At 42.9% G+C, this 21,613-nt stretch overlaps 1 pseudogene; it reads right to left on the bottom strand.

Moving 5' to 3' along the window:
• Positions 1-21,347, bottom strand: part of LOC100769873 — a 74,136-nt pseudogene extending 52,789 nt beyond the window's left edge.
• Between the last annotated feature and the right edge of the window lie 266 nt (positions 21,348-21,613).

Genomic DNA, 21,613 nt, shown 5'->3' with positions numbered 1-21,613 from the left:
CAGCTTTTTCTTGTGTGGTCAAGGCAGAGACCACACAACATACACCCAGAAACATCCCCTCTCACCACCATGCTATTCTGATGTGTGCTGCTCAGGGCTGCTACTCTATGACTCCTAATATTTCATTTCCTTGTCTGCTTAAGCTTTCCTTTAGCTCTCTTTTCACAAGTTGGAAGTTTATCTGGGTGGAGTCTTGCCCTGAGGTCACCACTCCCTTTATTCCATTTAGCATCTGGTTTTTCTTTAAATTTTATATTCCTTTGCATGCTGGACTTAGCTCTATTACATTTCCTGGTGCTCCTTTTTTCCTCAAACTATACATTTTGTATTTCTGTTTGTCTAGCTTTCTCCTTTTCATTGTAGATATGCATAAGAACAATTACTAATATCCATGTGAAACAGATAATGCTGGCTGTGTTGAATCTCCCTGCAAATGACATTAATTCCAAATGCCTCAATTTATCTTCAGGTATATTTTTAGGACAAGGGCAAAAAGCAGCCACAAGTTTTGACAAAACATCACAAGAATTGTATCTAGGCCACTTCTAATATTCTTTACCTCTGAAACTTCTTGAGCTGGGCCATCATAATCTACATTGCTCTCAGTACCACTGTCTGCCATGCTTCTACTAGTATAGCCACTAAGTCCCACTAAAGGCATTCAACTGCTTTCGTAATCCAAAGCTGCAAAGACCATGTTCATCCCACAAGCATCAGGGTTAGGATTCTCACAGCAATACCCAGCTCACAGTACCAATCTCTGTCTTAGATGTCGTTAGTGCGCATAAAGAGGGGTCCTTTTCATCTTGCCTCAAGATCAGAAAGTTTAAAACTGTCCTTAGACCTAAAGGTCTAAAGCTTGGCTGCTACAGGATGTTTTGGCCTTGGTAGTGGATGTCTTTATCTCAATGACAGCAGACTTGGGCTCAGGTGTGTTTACTCTTGACCCTGAAAGCTGGATAGCAGGTGTGGCTACTAATTACCTGGAGGATTAAATCTTGCTCCTTAACCATGATAATGGAAGCCTTCTGCCATTGTCCCCACGTTTGGTTGGGTACTCAAGAATGTTAAAGAATAAGCTAAGGGCATTCAGTGTTGACTTGGATTTGCCCTCCTGAATTTATCCTGTGTCTCTGTCTTTCTCTTAGAGTCTTTACCTAGCTTTTCTCAATCCACACCCTCTCTCTCAGGTATGAACCATGGTCAAGTCGGCTGGCTCTGACTGCAGCCCCAAAAAGACAGCTTCCCACAAGTTGTGTTAGTATTCTCGTGATAAAACACCATGGCCAAAAGCAAGTTGGGAGAGGGAATAGTTTTAATTGTCTTACAATTCTACATCACTGGCGACCATTGAAGGAAGTCAGGATAGGGACTCAAAATAGGGCAGGAACCTGGAGTCAGGAACTCTTGCAGGGACCAGGGAGGGGTGCTGCTTACTGACTTTGTAATCATGGGTTGATCAGCCTGCTTTCTTGTAGAACCTAGAACCACAAGCCCAAGCATAGCACCACTCACAATGGGTTGGTCACTCCCCCATCAATCACTAATTAAGAAAATGTCTTACAGCTGGATCTTATGGAGGCCTTTTCTAAATTGAGGTTTCCTCCTTTCAGATAACTCTAGCTTGTCTCAAGTTGACACAAAACTTACAAATTGAAATACTAAAAATTCAGTCTCTTTATAATATTCAGCCTCTTAAAATCAAAGTCTTTGGAAAATTCCAAAATATCTTAAAATTTCCAATGTTCCTTGACTATGAGCTCCTGTAAAATAAAAAAAAAAAATAAGTTAAATACTTTCTTCAGGATGGAAGAACAAGTGTAACTCACAATCTGAACAAACAAAACCAAATTCCAAAAGTGTAAATCACTCAATGTCCAATTATGTGGAATTCACTCACAGTCTTCTGGGCTCCTCCTAGGGGCTTGGGTCACATCTCTGGCTCTACTTTCTGCAGCACACATGGATGGTCTCCTGGGCTCAGGCTGGCTCTACTCCACACCTGCTGCTATCCTTGGTTGTTGTCCCACTGTATTGGCATCTCCAAAAGTGATGGTGTTTTCTCTGCAACTGGACTGCCCTTTTGCTCATAGCCTCTCATAGACTCTCTTCAGACACTTTAACCCTGTGACACAGTGCCAAGCCACATCTACTTTCCATGACCCCTTCATGCCTTCAAAACTAGCACAACCCAGGTGACCCTAAGACTACTAAGTTGGGCTGCCAGAATGAGGTACATCCTTGGCCACCTCTGGAATACAGCTTCTGTGTGATAACTCCCTGGAAACACTTCCCAGAAAATTTCACCTCAGCAGTGCTGGTCTCTTAATCATAGTTATTTCTCAGCTCTAGCTGATCAGCCTGATTATCTGCACAAAGCAAAGGTTTCACTTTAGTGGTTTGTGGTATCTTGTTAATCACAGCTGATTCTTCAGCCCCAGCTAACCAGAACCACAGAATCTTAATTCAAAATAGCAAATGGACCAGATAGAGTACTGAAACTTCCCTCTGAAACTTCATAGATCATGCCTCTGTCATATGAATCACTCTCAAGTTTCTTATCTTCCAAACTCCTACAGAGCAGCCTACTGAACTCTTAACACTCAATGTACCAAAATTCTTCTACAGTCAATGTCAGTCACACAGTACTTAATTCCTGTTGCCCAATTCTGTCTTAGTTACTGTACTGTTTCTGGGAAGAAACATTATGATCAAGACAACACTAATAAAAGAAAACACTTAATTGGGGGCTTGGTTAGAGTTTTTAGAGAATTCATCTATTATTGTCTCAGAGAGCATGCTGGCATGCAGGCAGGCATGGCCCTGGAGCCTGAGAGCTTTACATTCTGATCCACAGGCAGAGATATATACACTGAGTCTACTGTGGGCTTTCTGAAACCTCAACGCCCACCACCAGTGACATGCTTCCTCCAAGACCACATTTCCTAATCTTTTTAATCCTTTCAAAAGTTCCACTCCTTGATAACTAAACATTTAAATATCTGATCCTATGGGGGCCATTTTCATTCAAACCACTACACACATAATATCCCCACTTAATAGAAGACATAATTTGCTATTCATGAATAGAGGGCTATTGGTTGTATAGAGAGTTAAATCAGCCAACAAATTATCCTACTGCTATAGCCTTTAAATAAATGTTGGAGAAAGAGAAACTTAACCAATGAACTATATTAGTAAATATTTTTCATCTCTTGTTTTCTCATTCAAATTATTATCTCATTTATTTGATTTTAATCGGATCCTTTAACATTAACCTAGTGTCCATACAAAAATCAGTGATCTAATTCTACTAGTCTTAGCTTCCAATATCTTTAGCTTTATTATTTATATAAAGAAATATTCAGACCATTTCTTTTGAGACAGGGTCTTATTTCCTAGATCTGGCCTTGAAATCACAGAGATCAGTCTGCCTCTGCCCCTGCCCCTCCCCCTGTCCCTGCCCCTTGTCTCCTGAGTGCTGGGATTAAAGGTGTGGGCCACCACACCTGGCCCTTCACACCAATTTTGAGAAGCCAAACCACAAGTTAGTAAAACTCATTTAAAGCACAGGAAGGAAAATATAACAAATGGAAGAAAAAAACCCAATGGTCTGTATAAATGTGACTTGAAACTCACATTCACAAATAATCAAAACTAAGCACATTGAAATGGCAAACTATTTATTGTCTGTCACAGAAAGCCTGGCAACTGTTGAATACTGGGGGGAAATGAGAGAGAAGAAATGGCTTAGGAGTCTAAACTGGTCTCATTGCATTATGATCTTGCAATGCTGAATCCCACAATCCAATAAGTCTGCTTTGTGAACCACATTATGGGAAGACTTCTCAAAAAAAAAAAAAATGTAGCAATAGTAAAGTCTTTCTTGCCAGAAGCAAAACATTATGAATAACTTACATGTTTGGTCATCCGTGGGTCTATAGGGAAGTGCAGCCATGTTTTCTTATGGTAGACTGGTCTTCAGTAATAAAAAGCATAATCTTTAAGCCACCAAAATCCCTATATAGATCACATAAATGCTAGGCCCCACCCCCGACTCTATACCTTTTCTACACGTTTACTACTTTGAAGGGATTATTAGAAGGCAAAAGTAAACAAAAATAGTTCACTTTAATTTTAAAATACTTCAAATTAATTTACCATGAGTAATCTTTCTTTTCTGAGTGTGATTAAGACACATGGAATTTCTCACTAAATCATTTAGTGTGCTGTACAGTAGAGTTGACCCCTGTAAACTCAATGCTTCCAGCAGATCTCTGGAGAGTTCCCATCTTCCATAGCCGGAACTCTGCACTACTGTGTAGCAAGTTCTCAATTCCCTTTCCCAGGCCCCTCACAGCACCTTCCTAATAATACGATAATAGATGGCTAGGTCTCAGAATCAAGAGGTGCCCCATTTCTTCTCTAAAATTAATATACATTGTATTGAATTTCGTATTTTGGGTTCTAATCTATCTTTTAGTAAATTTGATCTTTGGACTTTGGAAAATCAATTAGAAACCTAATTTTTAGCCCTCACTGAGAGAGCATCCGCCATTGCTCTTCATTGCATCCCTCCCTCCCTGGCACACATTCCTACCACCTCGGGGTCCTTTGCCTATCAAAAAGCAAGTCAAACATTTGACAAAGAATGGCCCATTCATACGTCAAATTCAGTGTTAAACTCAGTGGTTAACAGTGGTCTCACATTGCTGCAAAAACGAGCAAACATGAGGCTAGTGGATTTGTTATTGTTTATTCAGCTGTGAATGGAAGCACTTGGAAAGTCTGTTTCATTCAGGCAGTATTTATAGACATCAGTGAGCCTGAGAGTGTCCCAGTGTGCTCTGAAATAGAGGGATGAAAGGGACAACAATAGCACTCCTTTCTGAGATGTATTACTGCATGCATACTTGGGAGGGAGAGAAAGAGAGAGAGTTAACTAGTTGTGACTTTTAAAAAGCCATCATGATTATGACCCACAGAAAGAAATAAAGTGTTGCTGTGAACAAACATTCCCAGGAAGAAACTGTACCTTCAAACTGAAGTCCTGTACAAGACTGGGTAACTGATTGTGTGTGGGGGTGGGGTGGGGGGTGGAATGGTGCAGAGCCAGAGGTAAATTATAACTTATCATGAACTATCTTTAGGCTCCTAACTAACCATTCTTTACCTACCCTTGTGTCAGATCTAACATCCTGTGACTAACAGATTAAAAATAACTTCTGGAATGTAGTAACTTAATAAAACCCTGAATTGCACCAACCAAAGGACCAAGGATGATGACAAATAGCATCTAAGGCCTAAAGCAGTATTCTACCCAGTTTTTCCTATGATCTGCCTACCCAGTGCACCCACTCACATATTTGAAAAGTGTCTTGATTTATGGCTTTTTGTTGTTCTGTCACTATATTAAAAACTTCATGAAATTGCTATCTTGTTTCTACATGGCATTTGGGGCGATGTAAGTCTATGTTGCCAGCTCACTCATATTTGGCTCCAGAACAAACCATCTCTTCTCCCGTTTGAGGTGAGAGCTGTGTTTTGTGTCAACAGTACCTAGTGACCCTGTGCACACATACATGGTGATAAGTTAAACACAGTTTTGGGGAAACAAATGTTGGGTTTGCTACAGTATGTGCAATGCACTTGAGGATTTGCTTTCTTCATTAATTTAAAACATTAAGTCAGAATACACTGACTTCATAAGCTAATAAAACTCTTGAAGAGCATCAGGTCCAAAGTAAACTCCAGTTCCCCAAACTCTAGGAGGCAGTTCAAATATTCAGAAGTGAGCTCAACCTGGAGGGTAGGAGGGTTTCTGTTGGTTAGATGAGAGCCAGCATTCCTCGGGAACCTGTGAAGCTGTTTCCCCTCTGCCTAAAGGAATCACTCCCTTACCTCTGGCAAAAGGGGCAGAAGGCTTCATCACTATCACAGAACCTGTTCAACATTTCAGTCCAGCTAGCATCCTAACCCTTCTCACCCCCGCCCCTATCTGAAACTCCCTCCAGCTCACATCCAACCTTTCTGCTAGCTACTCATTCTCCATATAACTCTGCTCTTCTCACTCTTCCCCCTCTATCCCTCCTGCCTTTTCTCCCTCCCTCCCTCTTCCCTTCTTCCCCTCACCACCCCCCTTCTCACTCTCTCTCTTCTCTGTCCTGCTTCTCTTACTGTGTTTTCTCTCTTGTCCGTCCCCCGTCTCTCACAGATAGCCCTGGCCGGGTCCAGTCTTCTGGCCACGTTCAGTCTATTCTCTATCTGCTCTGGACTCTTCTAGATGACTCTTCATGTTCTCTCTCCCAGATCTACAATAGGATCTTCTCCTTAACCATTCCATGGAGCAGTCTTGTAGTCAGTTTATACATAGAGGTTTGAAAAAAAAAAACCTGCACAAGGAAGAAATTATTTAAGATGAATAATTTCAGGGGGGAAATGGGGTCATGAGACTAAAACTTAACACCAGATTCAGTTTTTCTTGGGGTTATGAAATGCACTCATTGTCTTCTTTCAGTCACTCCTACTTTAGGCATCTATATTTACATGTGTTGACATATTAATATTATCTGTGTATTTGCATATATTTACATATTGTTTCATCTGCATCTTGACCCTCAAGAGCACAAAGCACAATTAAGGTAAATTTGGTCTAAATACTCCTGGAGTGACAAAGACAGAGAGAAATTAGAGAGAGAGGAAAGACAGAAGTGAAGCATAGACAGGAGAGGGGCTAGATATGGTAGGTCCAAGTAATTACCTACCTAGTCATCAAAGTAAGTAACACAGTAACACACATTTAGAAGCATTTGGGGAAAATATCCAGTAGGTAGAATTATCTTTTTCTTCCCACTTGTATCACCCTTAGTCCCTGTCAGATTTTGATATGTGGCCTTCCACACAATTCAAAATGCTTTTAGGTACATATGAATTCATAAATAGCATCCATATTCGATTTGATTTATATTGATGGCCATTTTGGGGTGCTCTACCACCAAGCTCCAGAAAATCTTCCCAGATGCTGGCAGGAAGGAATATATTCTAAGGCGACACCTGCATTTCCTTCTTTCCTGTCAGATGTTTGAGTTGGATTCCAATAAATTAAAATCTCCCCAGGTGTCTGCCGCTGGGAGAGGAAATGGCTGAAGCCCTGGGGACGTCCAGAGCAGGATCTTGTCTGCAGTAGACTAACAGTTTATCAGATGACCTCAAAGTGGACAACTTGACAGGAGAGACCTAGAGCTGAGGCAGCCTTAGGCAGGCGACCACACATTGCTGAGTGTCTAGTCATGTATATCACCTCCTCCTTCATTCCTCTCCTCAGGGACACACTGACTAAATCTCCTGGGTCTGCTATCCATTATTAATTCAGCTCCCTTAGTGAACTTATTGAAGATGGGTGGCTGAACCTGTCTTGTGGGGGCCACAGGCTGTGACCCCAAAGTCCAGTGACAATAAGAGGTCCTTGAAGGGACAGCAGGAACATTTGGGAGTCTGCTGCCCACAGCAAGTTGATCCCAGATGGCAAGCAAAGATGGATGCTCCCAACGCTATAGGACTATTTTATTCCAGGGATGTTGCCTTGTCTTTCTACTTCAGCGGGCACCAGCTGCCTTCCACCTCTCCTACGTGAAGCAGAAAAATGAGTGTCTGGACTTTGGTTTGGATTCTCAGAAAGTCAAATGCTGGCTAAATCTCTCCACAATTGATGCATCTGGGGCTTTGATTTCCTGTTTATTTGGGGACTCTTTGAACAACTTCTTTCAAACTATCTGGGCAGCTGACAGTTGGCAGCTTAAGTGGCCAACCCTTTCCTGGATTTCCTTCATTTCTATTGTGTCATTTTTTTTATATTTATTTTTTTGTAACTAGCCAACCAAGAAAGACTGTGGGGTTTGTACCTCAACCAATGAAAAAGGCCACAGCCATTACCTGGGTTAGAATAAAAACCAAGTACACTTCCTGGTCTTGCATGCATTCCCTCTGCTTTTGTGGGGAGCACACCTTTGTGGTCAGAAATAGTTTTGCCCTTTGAAACACTTTAATTGGAGTGTTGACCCCCCCCCCTTTTGTCATTATTTTTTTGAGCTTATTTCTAATAAGATCTTATAAGAAGAGGCCGGCCGGAAGGAAACATGGCTTGCTTTCTCAGAATTGAGGTCTGACTTTTTAGGGTGAACAAGTATCTGAAGAAACAGGCCCATAATCAAACAATAGTGTTGTTTGTAGTCTGGGCCTTGTCCATTCAGAAACTCTTTTCAACCAAGTTAGAGTTCTGATGAACTGTTTGGGGCATCTGGCATGTGACAGGAAAGGTTTCTGGTTCTGTTGACCATTTGAGACAGAGAAACTAAGGGAGCTGAGATTTGTCTGGCTATGAAAACACAAAGTCTTTACTATCTTGGCACCCCTCAGGAATGGAGATTGTAACTGACTGGCCTTGTATAAATCTGAGATGCCCTGTCAGACAACATTGGGGCTAAACTTACAATCTCTGCCCCTAGAGTAAGAAACACATGCCCCTCTTTCTTGTATCCCTTTCTTTAAAAACAAACAAACAAAAAAAGTTCTTGTACTAAAAATCACAGCTGGCACATGGACTTTGAAGTATATGTGAATGTGTTTGCAATTTGGGGACTAATAAGAACAATTGGTTCCATACCTGGTTTTTGGTTTTTTGTTGTTGTTGTTGGGTTTTGTTTGTTTTGTTTTGTTTTTGAGGCTAGCTAAGTGTTTGTATCAAACCCATGACAAATGGCCAACTAAGGTTCTCATTAGCATATCAAAGCTGACGCTGGCCATCTGCTCTCCTAGCAATCCTCAGTCCCAATCTGTTTTAAGGTCCTTTGGATGATATAACCAACTCCCTACCCTGAACTCCCCAGCCCAGAGGCTGGGCTGCCCTGAGCTGCTCTTCTCTAAACGGCACAGCCATTTTGGCTACACCACTCTCTTGATCTCTTTGTCCCAGTTGCCTCTCTTGGTTGGTGGCTCTTCTCTTTCTCTCTTCCCTCCTCTCTCTTCTTATGGTCTGGTTTACTCTACCTGCCATGCTCAGCCTAGACTCTTCCCTCTGCCTGCCTTCTCCCTCATATCTACAATAAAAATCTTCTCCAAACTTTAGCAGTAGCCCCTCTTCTTTCTTCTTCCTTTCTTCCTTTCTTTCTTGTTCTTTTTTCTCATTCACTAAAATGTAAGGATTTAGACACAAACTGAATTTTAAAAACGACTTGCTTTTACCCAATGTTCCCTCTGGTAGACTTAGCTAAAATACTAATTGAAACGTTAATTTTAAACTTACTTCTAACTTTTTTTCTTTCTTTCTTTTTTTTTTTTTCTTTTTTTTTTCAAGACAGGGTTTCTCTGTGTATAGTCCTAGATGTCCTGGAACTTGCTCTGTAGACCAGGCTGGAATTTATGCCTGCCCCTGTCTGCCCCCTAAGTGCTGGTGAAGGGACCAGTTCCCCATTTTGGCAGCCATGACAGTAACACGTGCTTGCCATGACCTTGCCTTGGTCACTAAGAGGTCAGGTGCCTGCCTCGTGGCAAGGAACCAATCAGAATTTAGCTGGTAGTGCTATGCTTTTACGGCTCTGGGTGTGCTTTACGGACAAGTACACAGCAATGACATGCAGAGCATAGCAACCACCCTGGGAGGGCCTATGGGCCACAACAACCAGTTGGCCAATCAACACAGGGCAAGCCCTCCAAGCCTGGAGGCATACCAATCCTGAGCCTGTGCTTACTCCTAGACACTCCCCTTAAGCTGCCCTACAAGATCTCTATGCAGCCAGTTAGAGCTGTCTTTTCTAGCCATCCGCCATGGCGGGTGGGTGAATGACCCAAGCTAACATGGGGTTAGCTCGTTAAACAACAATAAAGCTTTGTGCAGTTTGCATCAAGCTTTCGAATCTGTCTGGTGATTGGGGTGACTGAGGTCCTGGCCTGAGTCCCAGGAGGCCTGAGCTTTCTGGGGGTCTTACACTGGGACTAAAGGCTTGTGCCACCACTAACCAGTTTAAGTTTACTTCTTAATGACTGGGTTCAGTGCTTTTATATGCTAATTTTGGAAAGTGAGGCTGTGGTTTTTGTTTTTGTTTTTGTTTTGTTTTGTTTTTGAGACAGGGTTTCTCTGTGGTTTTGGAGGCTGTCCTGGAACTAGCTCTTATAGACCAGGTTGGTCTTGAACTCACAGAGATCCACCTGACTCTGCCTCCCGAGTGATGGGATTAAAGGCGTGTGCCACCGATGCCCGGCTGGAGGCAGAGTTTTGATTACAGGATTTAGGAGACAGTTAAAACATAATTTTATTAAATGCTCACAACATTTCTGAACTGCTTTTGCTAGGTAAACTAAACTCTATAATTAAAAGATTAATTTTAGGATTGATTTGTATGTAAGGATAATTTTGACTTGGTCCATTTAACACCTGTGTCTGTTTTGTCAGGACTGACATGGATTAATTAATTGCCTTTGAGACGATTGTGGGGAGATTACACACTGTGCTGTAAACAATGTTGTAAAATTATATACTTTATTATATATAAATATGCTGCTAGGGAATCAGTATCCCATTTCTAGGGATTCTTAGTGTTGCTGGTATGGAAGCTTGAGGGGCGTGGTTTACTCTGAGGGAAAGGCAGATCAGGTAGCCGCAGGAATGCAGGTCTGCCAGACATGGAAGACTGAGGGTGTCTTCAGAGGCTAATTCAAAATGGCCAGGGTCAAGACAGACGTGCTTGGCGTCTTGTTCAGTGTCTGAAGAAGAGATGGAAAAGGGAGAGGGAGGAAAGTTTCCTTTGTGAATTGGAATGAGGAAAGCAGGCAGGGTTAACAGTGAAGATCTGCCAATAGCGGCATGGAGGGAGGAGGCCATGGTGTGTGTGCAATGCTGTGATCCTTGGGACAGATTGGAGTGTGAGGACCAGGAGCAGAGATGGAACTCAGAGGCTCTTCTTTTCATCAGGAGAAATTGCTTTTGCTTAATGGTCCTTGGCAAGCTCTGTACTTCCATCCTCCTCTCCTCCACTGCTTATACAAAGGGCAGTCTTCACAAAGGGCAATTGCAGAACTTCACTCTGTGTGTGTGTAACCTGCAGAAATAATACGAGAAGGGGTCCCATGAAGGAGCGGGTCCATCCTCGCTCAGCTCCAAGCCTGCTAGTAGGTGGAATTGTGCATAGCAAAATAAGTAAGAAAAAAATATTGTTCACAGAAGGACAATCTTAGTTTCTTCTTTATTTATACTTGGTATTCATATTTACAGATAGGACATTCTTAGGATGCAGGATATATAACATCGGCAGATAAAACATGATGAAAATGGTATCAGATACTTTGTTCAGGTATTTTTCTAAAATACAATGACTACAAATGTGCAAATATGGGTACAAGCATCTTGTGAAAGACCCCTGCCCCTTAGCCCTTTCTTTCTCAAGTTTGTCTCCTCTTCCTCCTGTCGGCGGCTTCCCTGATCCCCACCCCCTGCGGCCTTCCCCCGCCACCCGCCGCACGCCCAGCCCGAGAACGAGCACCAAGTGAGCCGGCCTGGAGCCCTGCCCCTGAGCCCCCGCCCGATGAGAAACACTCCGTCCCAAGGTCTCCGCCCCCAAGGTCAGCCATCTGGACGCGGAGGGGGGGGGAATTGAGTCTGTTGTACCAGACACCAGACCTTGAGAATATGCTGATCTGGAATGGCTCTGTGTCTCATTTGAACCATCCAATAGAAATGATTCTGTATTTCGCCTCATTTGAAAGACTCTGTGTTTCACCTCATTTGAATAACTCTGTACTGCGCCTCATTTGAATAACCCTGTATAGCGCCTCATTTACATTGACCAATGGGAATAGCTCTGTACAATGCCTCATTAGAATTATCCAATAGAATCCCTGCTTCTAACTTGCGCCTTTTTCCCTATATAAGGACCCCTTTCCCTTGGCTCGGGGCGCTTAGCCACACAGAAGCTAAGTCGTCCCGGGTACCCCCGTCTCTAATAAAACCTCTTGCAGTTTTGCATCCAAGTCTGTGGTCTCGCTGATTCCTGGGTGCGGGTCTCCTTCTACGAAAGTACCTCTTTGGGGGTCTTTCACTTGTGATAGAATCTCAGCATCAAAATCCCATTTGGGAGCTTGCTTTTTGTTTTGGATAAAACCCTGTTTCCCTCTCTGTGATTCAAGGAGTCAGTCGGTCCTCTCCTCTGTTTTCACTTTGTTCATGTGATTCTATTGCCTTGTTGGATGGAAAACAGTCTTCAGTCTGCTGCTGACTGTTCTGAGTTCTTAGTCTTTATCAGGGTCCTAATACTTGTGGATTATAGGCTGCACACAATCCTGTCACTGTTCCTAAGGACAGGCAGAAAAGTCACACTTCCCCACGCCTGCCTTCTGTAGTCAAAGTGTTTCTTTAGAGCTGTAGGGACCTTAACTCAGGTCTAGCCAGGCCCCTTCGTTTTGATGCTGAAATGAATTCTAATACTAGGCGGTAAGACAGAGTTGGGAAGGTGTTTTTTTTTTTAACAGAGTTACTCTTGTTTAAGATTTTGGGAAACTGTCAGAGAAAAGGAATGTGGTCTTGCTCAAGAGCATATGTATTCAGGTCTTCATATCATACCCATTCTACCAAGGTTCAGGGATCATTGCAGAAAAGGAAACAAAAAAGTTGCAAGAGCCAAAGGCAGTGGATGGGAATTGTGTTGTGGGACATAGCAGGGCAGCTGAACAAATCACAGCTGTTAGGAAAGTGTGCGCAAGACTTGCACAAACCAGACAAATCCTAGTAGAGAGCAAGGAGGTGGGCATAGTCCTGCCTCTCACCAAGGAACCATAGGCAATTTATAGCCTCTGGAAAAAGGAGGACCGGCTTTCTTTAAGATGTAGTCCAGGTGCATAGACCACACTCCAGCGGGAGCTCACACAGCCAAGCTTCCATGAGCAGTGCCAACTGAACTTGGTAGGTTTAAAATAAAAGAGAACACAAAGTTGGGTGGGTAGGGAGTTGGGGTGGGTTTTGGAGGAGTTTGAGGAAGGAGGGAATATAATCTAAATACATCATTCAAAATTCCAAAGACCAAATATAAATGAAGAAAAATACATTTGTGAAAAGAACTTCAACTTTCTGTGGAAAGTCTTCACAGTAAATATTAATTGTGCTGGAACTCTTGCTTCTCAGTGGCAAGGGGCTTTCGGGCTCTGGGATGTCCTTAATTTCCCCATCTCAAAAATTTTAAATGTTGTTATATTGATTTTTTTCCAGTTATCCATGGATTGTTTCATTACAGTGGAAGTCATGAGGATGCTGAGACCCATGGATGGTCAGTTGCTTGATGCTTAAACCATGTAGCAGGTATATATGGGTGGTTGTTTGTAAAACAATCTATGTGCTTTATACAGGTTTTGTTTGTTGGAACACTGGAAAAAATACAAGGCAATCTACTTCTGTAAATAACCACCTATTATCTTCTGACATTTGGAAACTTAAATATTAATAGTTAATGCTGATGAATCTTTCTGTATAGGGTTGGGGGGGCAAGTGCTGGCTAGTTTTATGTCAACTTAACACATGCTAGAGTCATCAGAGAGGAGGAAGACTTAGTTGAGAAAATGCTTCCATAAGATTGGGCTAGGGCTGTAGACAAGCCTGTAGGGCATTTACTTAATTTAATTAGTGATTTATGGGGAAGGGTCCAGCCCATTGTGGGTGGAGCCACCCCTGGGCTGGCATTTCTGGGTTGTATAAGAAGCCTGTTGAGAAAGCCATGGGGGATCAAGTCAGTAAACAGCATCCCTCCATGGCCTCTGCCTTAGCTCCTACCTCCAGATACCCACTCTGTTTGAGTTCCTGTCCTGACTTCCTTCGATGATGAACAGTGATGTGGAAGTGTAAGCCAAATAAACCTTTTCCTTCCCAACTTGCGTTTTGTTATGGTGTTTCATCACACCAATAGTAACCCTGACTAGGATATTTGGAGACTTTGATCCACCTTTAAAACAAGGCTAAGAAGAATATAAGAGAAAAATTAGGATACTTGTAGGTGGGTTTTTCTGTCCTGCCAGCCAGTTCCCAAATAACCATACAAAGACTTATTAATTACAGATGTTCAGCCAATAGCTTAGGCTTGTTATTAACTAGCTCTTACATTTAAAATCAACCCATGTCTATTCCTTTACTTGCTGCCATGTGGCTCATGGCTTGTTACCTCATTTTGTATATGCCCTGCCTCCTTTGCATCTGGCTGGCAACTCCTGAGACTCCACCCTTCTTCTTCCCAGTGTCCTCCTAATCTGGCTTTCCCAGATTAGGCTAGTCAGCTCTTTATTAACCAATGAGAGTAATACATATTTACAGTGTCTAAAGATTGTTCCACAACATATCCCTATTACTAAATATGTAAGATTTACCTATTAAAAAGATATAATGTTCTCTGCTCTTGTGAGAAAAGTTTGTTTCTGTCAAAGGCAATTAGTGCAGCAAGGATTCATAATAACTGAACCTTATCCTATATACACATTAGCCAGTTCTGTCAGATTGTTAAATCTGAGCTCCAACAAATGGGATGAGGCACAGTCACTGCCTATATCAGGGATAAGAATGGAAGCCATCTTGAATGAATGTGCTTGTTAACCTAGTCTGGGCCTTGGTACACCCCCCTTTATAAAAAAATTCCCTTGGCCAACTACTTTCACTTTTGTGTGTGTGTTCCTTAGCATGATACCAACCTTATTCTTTGTTTCTCACGTCGGTAACATCCTGTGATTCACTTGAAAGGCAGGATTTTTATGTTTTGTTAAAATCATTTTTTTATGTTTACATTTCAGACTTTTATCTTCTTATGCAATTGTTGTAACAAAGTCAAGATTCATTTAAGTGTCTGTGTTGAAGTCTTTTAGATGACCATTTAGTAAGCAACTATTTCAGTACATTTAGTTCCCTAGGATCTGTGACTACAAGCATTTAGGGCTGTGTATTTGAACTTTACATATGAAAAAATGTAACAGTGGTAAAGGCATGTACGTTCATTGCATCGAAAATGAGCACAAAGTACTGTTGCCTAACACAGGGCTTCCTCACAAACTGCTTATGCCTAAAGGAAGGACAATGACAGCAGCTGCAGCCAGAGGCAGCCTGAGCATCGGTTACAGTGGCCTAGCTTCTCCTTTGCCCTGGGCTAGGTAGGCTGAGTAACTTGTGCCTGGTGATCATGGGTAAATGCAAGGCAACCCCATAGCAGTACCCTGGCTAAGAAAGAAGAACAACTCATGGAGTTTGTTGATCATGGGTAGCTAGGAAAGAAACTCCTCCTGTCCACAACATTAAATAATGGTGATCCTTTAGGGACAACTGACACAAATGAAGGAATGTTTTCATGTTGTACTGAGACTTGTTAAAATTTTTCTTTAGTTCCCTTAACAACTGACTCCAGAAACCACCTGGAACCTGCTTAAAATGGGGAACACTGCATCTTCAGAGGGCCTAGCCACCCTCCAAAGAAACGCTTTACTATACCTGTGGTGTAATGCTGACCTCTTAAGAGTCTTCAAGACTTTTAGAATTAAAAAAAAAAAAAATCTGGGAAAACGGTCATCTAGACAATGTGAAATATTGGTATAATCCTGTTTGACTAAATGAGCATTTTAATGTGTGAGCTTCACTTGCACATAGCGGTTTTTATAACTAACATGGGTCCTGAACTTGTAAGAGATTTAAGGTTTTGGTCATATACTTAATATATGACATATACATAATACTATAGACTTAATCTGCTAAACCAGAGGCCCCAGATTTTCCTTTAGAAGTAGAAGTTAAATTCATATATAATAGGCTTCTATCTAGTTCTTCTGTATAATGAGACCACTTGTTACTGGCTCTTTTCTACGTATAGAAGGTTCTTGTACTGTGCAAACCTTGTAAGGATTGGTAGGCACTGGGTGTTTCTAAGTCTGTACCCAATCATTTAATGTTAGAAACATAAGTGAAACCATTTTGTATAACTTAAAAACCATTTTGTGTGACTTGGAGTCATGTAATGCCTGGAGATAGGAATTTGCCACTAGGCAGTTCTGATAAGATATAGGCCTTAGAGGCAAGATCTGATGTGTTCATGGATGGCCATGGGACAGCTCAGATATGAGCCAAGACCAAGATAGGCTTTGATATGCTATAAGGAACTAACCCCAAGGTGGCATTGACAGGTCAGTTGAGGGACCAAAAATTCAAATTAATAGAAATTTAAAAACTTAGGCCCCGAAAAGGAAACTTCTAATGATAAGGGAACATTTAACTCTTTAAATCAGGAGTGCCATGACTGGCACCTGGTCCCCTGCTCTCAGAGAAGGAGAGGTAACTGTCCACCACTCCTGTTAACATTCCTTTGCTAATTGCTGGTCATAAAGATCCCCCAGCCCAGGGGATAACTGACAGACCCTGTGACTCTGTAACCCTGCAAGCCCATGCCCTGGCCTACCCCAGTCAAATGTATCTCCCTTAAAATGTATAGTTACTAACTCTGTACTTTGTATGACCTTAAGTAACCATGGAAACTTTGTAATTTGTTGCCTTCAACCTTATGGTCTGTCCCTTTAAAAGCTTCTCTTTTTGGCTGGTTGGCATCTCATTTGCCCACCATGCAGTGAGATCCCAGCTGGCCAGCTTGAAATAAAAAGAAACCTTTTGCTTTTGCATCACAGTATCGACTGGCTCCTCAAACCTGGCACAACACAATGAACCAGCCCCAACTTGTGGGGCCTGATAACACAAAGCTACTGCCCAGTGAGATATATAGAAATTGGATCTTTGTAAATGGTCTCTAGGATAGCACTGCTCTGCTCTCAGACATGGCTTCTAGAGCCTATCTGTTGATACCCATTGGCAAGAAGGCTCTGTGTGTTTTAAATGGCCTCTCTGTGTCCCCGACTTCAGTGTCCACTGAACTTCCAGCACTATCGCTGTGCTCACAAGTGGCTGCCTGTCAGTGTTAGCTGCTGGTTGGACACTCTCAAGGACCTTCTGGACCTCCACCAGTGCCATCCTCCTGGCCTATCATAGCAGAAGGACTTTTGACTTCATGGCAAATGTGGATTGAGCCTGCAAGCTTCTGGAGCATCCTCACTGAGGCATTCCCCCAATGGAACCTGCTGCAGGATTTTCTGCCCAACCAAATTTCCCCTGCTTGCTTGGTGAGATGTCTGTTTAACTTTTATATTAGCGTGGTATTATAAGGAATGTTTATGTGAGTAAACTGAGTATGTTTAAAAGTCAAATAGCATGTGCACATTCTAATTGCTAAGCGTAAGGATTCAGGCATTGGGTGGGACTGCCCCTGTCACCAGCAGAATGCACTCAGACAGTACCCTGGTCAGCCCAGGGTTCCATGGTTGTGTTGTCTGCACACAGGTACAAAGGACCGCTTTAAAAGAAAGACCCCTGCCCACTTATGCCCTGTTTCCCCCTCTCTTTCCTGCTGTTCTCCTGGGGCAGACAGGATTTTTCCTGTCTCCCTCTTCTCTTCTGTCTTCTCTCTGTTTCTGTGTCTCTTTACCTCCCCCTTTCTCTTTCTAATAAAACTTCTCACTTGAGCTCTGTCTGCCTGGTATGGTCACCCTCACCTGCCATGGAATCCATCAAGGTCCCCCACACACATTATCATAACACTGAGCTCCTCTTAGTCCACAGACCATGCTCTCTGTATTTCATTTTTAATTAGTCTTATTCTTTTTTATATAATTTATTGATTTTATTTTGTGTGCATTTATGTTTTGTATGTCTGTGTGAAGGTTTCAGATCCCCTGAAACTAGAGTTACAGACAGTTAGGAGCTGCCATATGGGTGCTGGAATTGAACCCTGGTCCTCAGAAGGCACAGCCAGTGTTTTAACAGCTGAGCCATCTCTCCAGCCCCTAGTCTTATTCCTTTTGTTTGTTTGTTTGTTTTGGTTGTTGATACAGGGTTTCTCTGTATTGCTTTGGAGCCTGTCCTGGAACTCACTTTGTAGATTAGGCAGGCTTCCAACTCACAGAGATCTGCCTGCCTCTGCCTCCCTAGTGCTGGGATTAAAGGCGTGCACCATCAATGCCCAGTTCCCAGTCTTAGTCCTGTTGGTTATGATTTTGTAAAACCTTATAGCTGTTAGAATTCTTGTTATGATGGAAGCGCTGTCACAGTCTTTTCTCTGGGGGACAGTTTAAATACCCTGTGGGAATGGTCTTGAGTATCTCTGGGGGAGGGGCCATCATTTGGCAGGCTTTCTGAGATGCAGCAGGGTTTGAAGGGAGATGGGGGAGGGAGACGTGGGTGGAACCTCCACCATAACATCTCAGACTCTTTGGGTATACAGATGCCAGGGGCTGGGGTGAAGCTTCCAACATTACATCCCAGAATCTGGGTATATGGATTCCAGGGACTGGAAGCTTAGATTACTCTTCAGAGAACACTGCAGAGACACAGGGGAAAGCTGAGAGTATAGAAACGGAGTCACACTGTGCAGAGAAGTGGCTGCTTGAAATCCCACAGTTTGGGAGGCTGAAGCAGGAGAAACAGAAGTTTGAGACCAGACCAAGTTTCATAGCCAGATCATTTTTCAAATCAATGGGATGGAGCTGCTTGTTCCAGCCTTCTGAAAGAAACGAAACCCAGGAGTTAAGAAGAAATGCTTCTCAGCATGGGAACCTTGACCTTGAGTCCTACTTGTATTCCCTCAGTGAATTTGCTTTCAGTCACAGGCATATTTCACCTCAAGACTGAGGTTTAGTCAAAGCAAAGAGTTGGGGAATGTAACCGACCTATCTGCTAGGAACAGACATTCCAAGGAGACACTAGGTTTGGCTAACAGACTGTTGAAAGAAAGGACTCTAAGCAATTAGACCCCCTCTGGCATTCTCTTGCAGGGAGAGGAAATGGCTGAAGCCCTGGGGGCAGCCAGAACAGGAATTTGTCTCCTGGAGAAAGATTTACAGCTTGTGCAATGACCTTGACCTCACAGTAGGCTGACTTGTAAGACAGACTCAGAGCTGGACTTTGGTGGGCAGGGGGCCACACTTTGTTTGACTGTCCAGTTACGTGAATCCTTGCACTATCCTCATGTCAGGTAAATGGACTTGGGAAAGTCACTGGATTTCTTTGTCTTTACAGGGCCATATTGAACAAATCTCCTTTTTCTGCTTTTCACTATTAATTTGGCTTCCTTAACTGACTCATTGAAGAAAGGAGGCTTCGTGGGGCTTTGGGAGCACAGCTGTGACCCCTGAGTCTGGTAACAATGTGTCCAGACAGCTCACAGCAGCCTGGGCAGGACTGCCTCTGTTGCTTACACCTGCTGCCCCGAGGTCTGTGCCATCAGAGCCTGGGCTGGTCCTTTTAGCTCCAAATTCCTAACATGTATCGAAGTGCCCAGCACATGGGATCCTTGGATACAAATTCTCCCCACCATGAAAAGAAGCATGGTTTCTTCCACTGTGAGAGAAAGGTGGGTTCAGTGATGTATCCCAGAATCCTTGGCAGCCCAGAAGTGGCTCCAGGTACTCGGCTTTTGAAGAAAGCCCACATCACTCTTCTGGCTAACCTGGGATTGCAGACTTTAAGCACTAATGGCCTTATAGGGTCCATTATACCTCACAGTATAGGGTCCAACTCAGCTCTGACTAAGCAAACAACAGACTGTTGTAACACAAGCAGTCAGAACCCAGCCCCAGAAGTGCCTGCAGCCAGGGAAGCCTCCCAGCCCCCGCCTCAGGCAAATTGCCTCTGTGCTCCAGCCCACAATTTCTCCAGAGCTCGGGATTGGTCCTCAGAGCCACAGAGCCTGTATATAATCCTCAGAGGGAAAGGCTGCCCCAGACAGTGTTGAAGTTTCCAGACATCCACTCAGCTGTTGAAAAGTTCGTGCTCAAGGCTGAGGACCTAAGCCGTTTGCCAAAATGTGTAAGGGACTGGCCGCTCTGCCGCACTCATGCCTGGAAAGGTGAGATCTGAGCTTCTCCAGTGTAAGACATAAGGTTGTGGTGAGCCTTTACTCCAGGGAGGATGCCCGGAGCACCGTGGCATGAGGTCACAGGGATGAAACAGCTATTTGGTGACAGATTTGGTGTTGTCTCATCTGTAACAGTACAGAAATTTGGAAAGATCTGAGCTGGAGATCCAACAGGAGATAATTCATGTGTCATTTAGTACACAAGAGTTTCATTTCCTCCCAGAAGATGCCTACTCTATAGGTGTGTGTGTGTGTGTGTGTGTGTGTGTGTGTGTGTGTGTGTGTGTGTGTGTTCGTGTTCGAAAGGTAGCTCCCAACATAAAATCATCTGGGTTTGAATTCCAGCTCCCCTACTTATTACTTTGTACAGTTTCCTAACCTCTCACTTTCTGTATCTGTAAAGTGGGGGTAGGAAGCATGTCTATCTCACAGGCTGGTTTGGGGGTCGTGTAAGTGCTCATGTGTGAAGTGCTCAGAAGAACGTCTGGCACTATGGAAAGAATGACCCTTATTCAGTGTAGAGATCGGGCTTCAGGCTCTGCATGCAGGTTTGCTGTGGAGCAGAGGGAGCTTCGCATTCTTCCCAGTACCCTAACTTCATTAAGTAGAAAGCTCCTGGGATACAAGGTTTGTTTGTTATCTAGAGTTCTCAAACACACCGTTGTCCCAGGACTGTGCTATAGTCTGCAAAGAATTTTACATCTAAAATAAACATCTTGTTAGAAACATCTTAACCCAACAGCTCATGTGAGCTGGGTGCATAGAAGGGTTCTGTTCTCTTAGGGAATGGGTCTGGTTAGATTTACACTGACCCTCAATCAGCTTCTGTCCCTTAGGGCAATGGTGATGCTTGTTTGAGATGATCATATTGCTTAGTGGGCCATCAAGGACTTTTTACCCTTTTAAAACTTTCCATTTTCTTTGATGATTTCCATCACAGTAATAAATTTGAAGTAATTAAAAATAAAAAGACAATACAGCATATTCCCCGAGTCAAAAGCACAGGTATTTTAACCGAGGAGCAGTGGAGTGTGTGGTAGCTGGCTAGTAACTCAGTAGTCCATCATCACTGGACCAGGGCTCAGAAGGTGGATCCAGGTCTCAGAACTATTGATTGTTTTGATTCCACTCACCTCCTCTATAGAAAGCTCCGGAAATAGGATGCATGTAGAGAGCTGAGAGGCAGCCCAACTTCTTTGACGATCAGATGATCATCTTGCCCTTAAACTGTGAGAGTCACACATTGACTGTGCACAGCACGGATGGATGCCTTTAGCCCACTTGGTATTTGCAGTTGAGCAATCTTACTTCATTACCCTGGAGAACAGTTGATGCCACTACTGTGATAGTCTGCAGGAGTTTGGGTGTCTTGACATTGTTATTCATCTTGTCCTTTGTTTTTATGTAAATAACACGCAGTGTTTGCCGGGATCCAATGATGGGATTCTTGCAGTGATTTCTATTACTGTCAGGTATTAGATTCATTGTCAACATTAGAATTTATTTATATTCACATTTATTATTTATTCACTTTATTTCCAGTTGGAGATTAGTGTTAGTCTTGCTGGAAATGTATACATTTGGGGCCCACTATGGTGGACAGGCTAGTGACATAATTGAGCATTTTGCAGAATTCATAATGTTAAGAATAC

This window comes from Cricetulus griseus, chromosome 5 (genome assembly GCF_003668045.3).
Source record: "Cricetulus griseus strain 17A/GY chromosome 5, alternate assembly CriGri-PICRH-1.0, whole genome shotgun sequence".
In the NCBI taxonomy this organism is placed as follows: domain Eukaryota; kingdom Metazoa; phylum Chordata; class Mammalia; order Rodentia; family Cricetidae; genus Cricetulus; species Cricetulus griseus.
The sequence above is the reverse complement of the archived record's forward strand: the minus strand, read 5'-3'. Positions and strand labels throughout refer to the sequence as shown.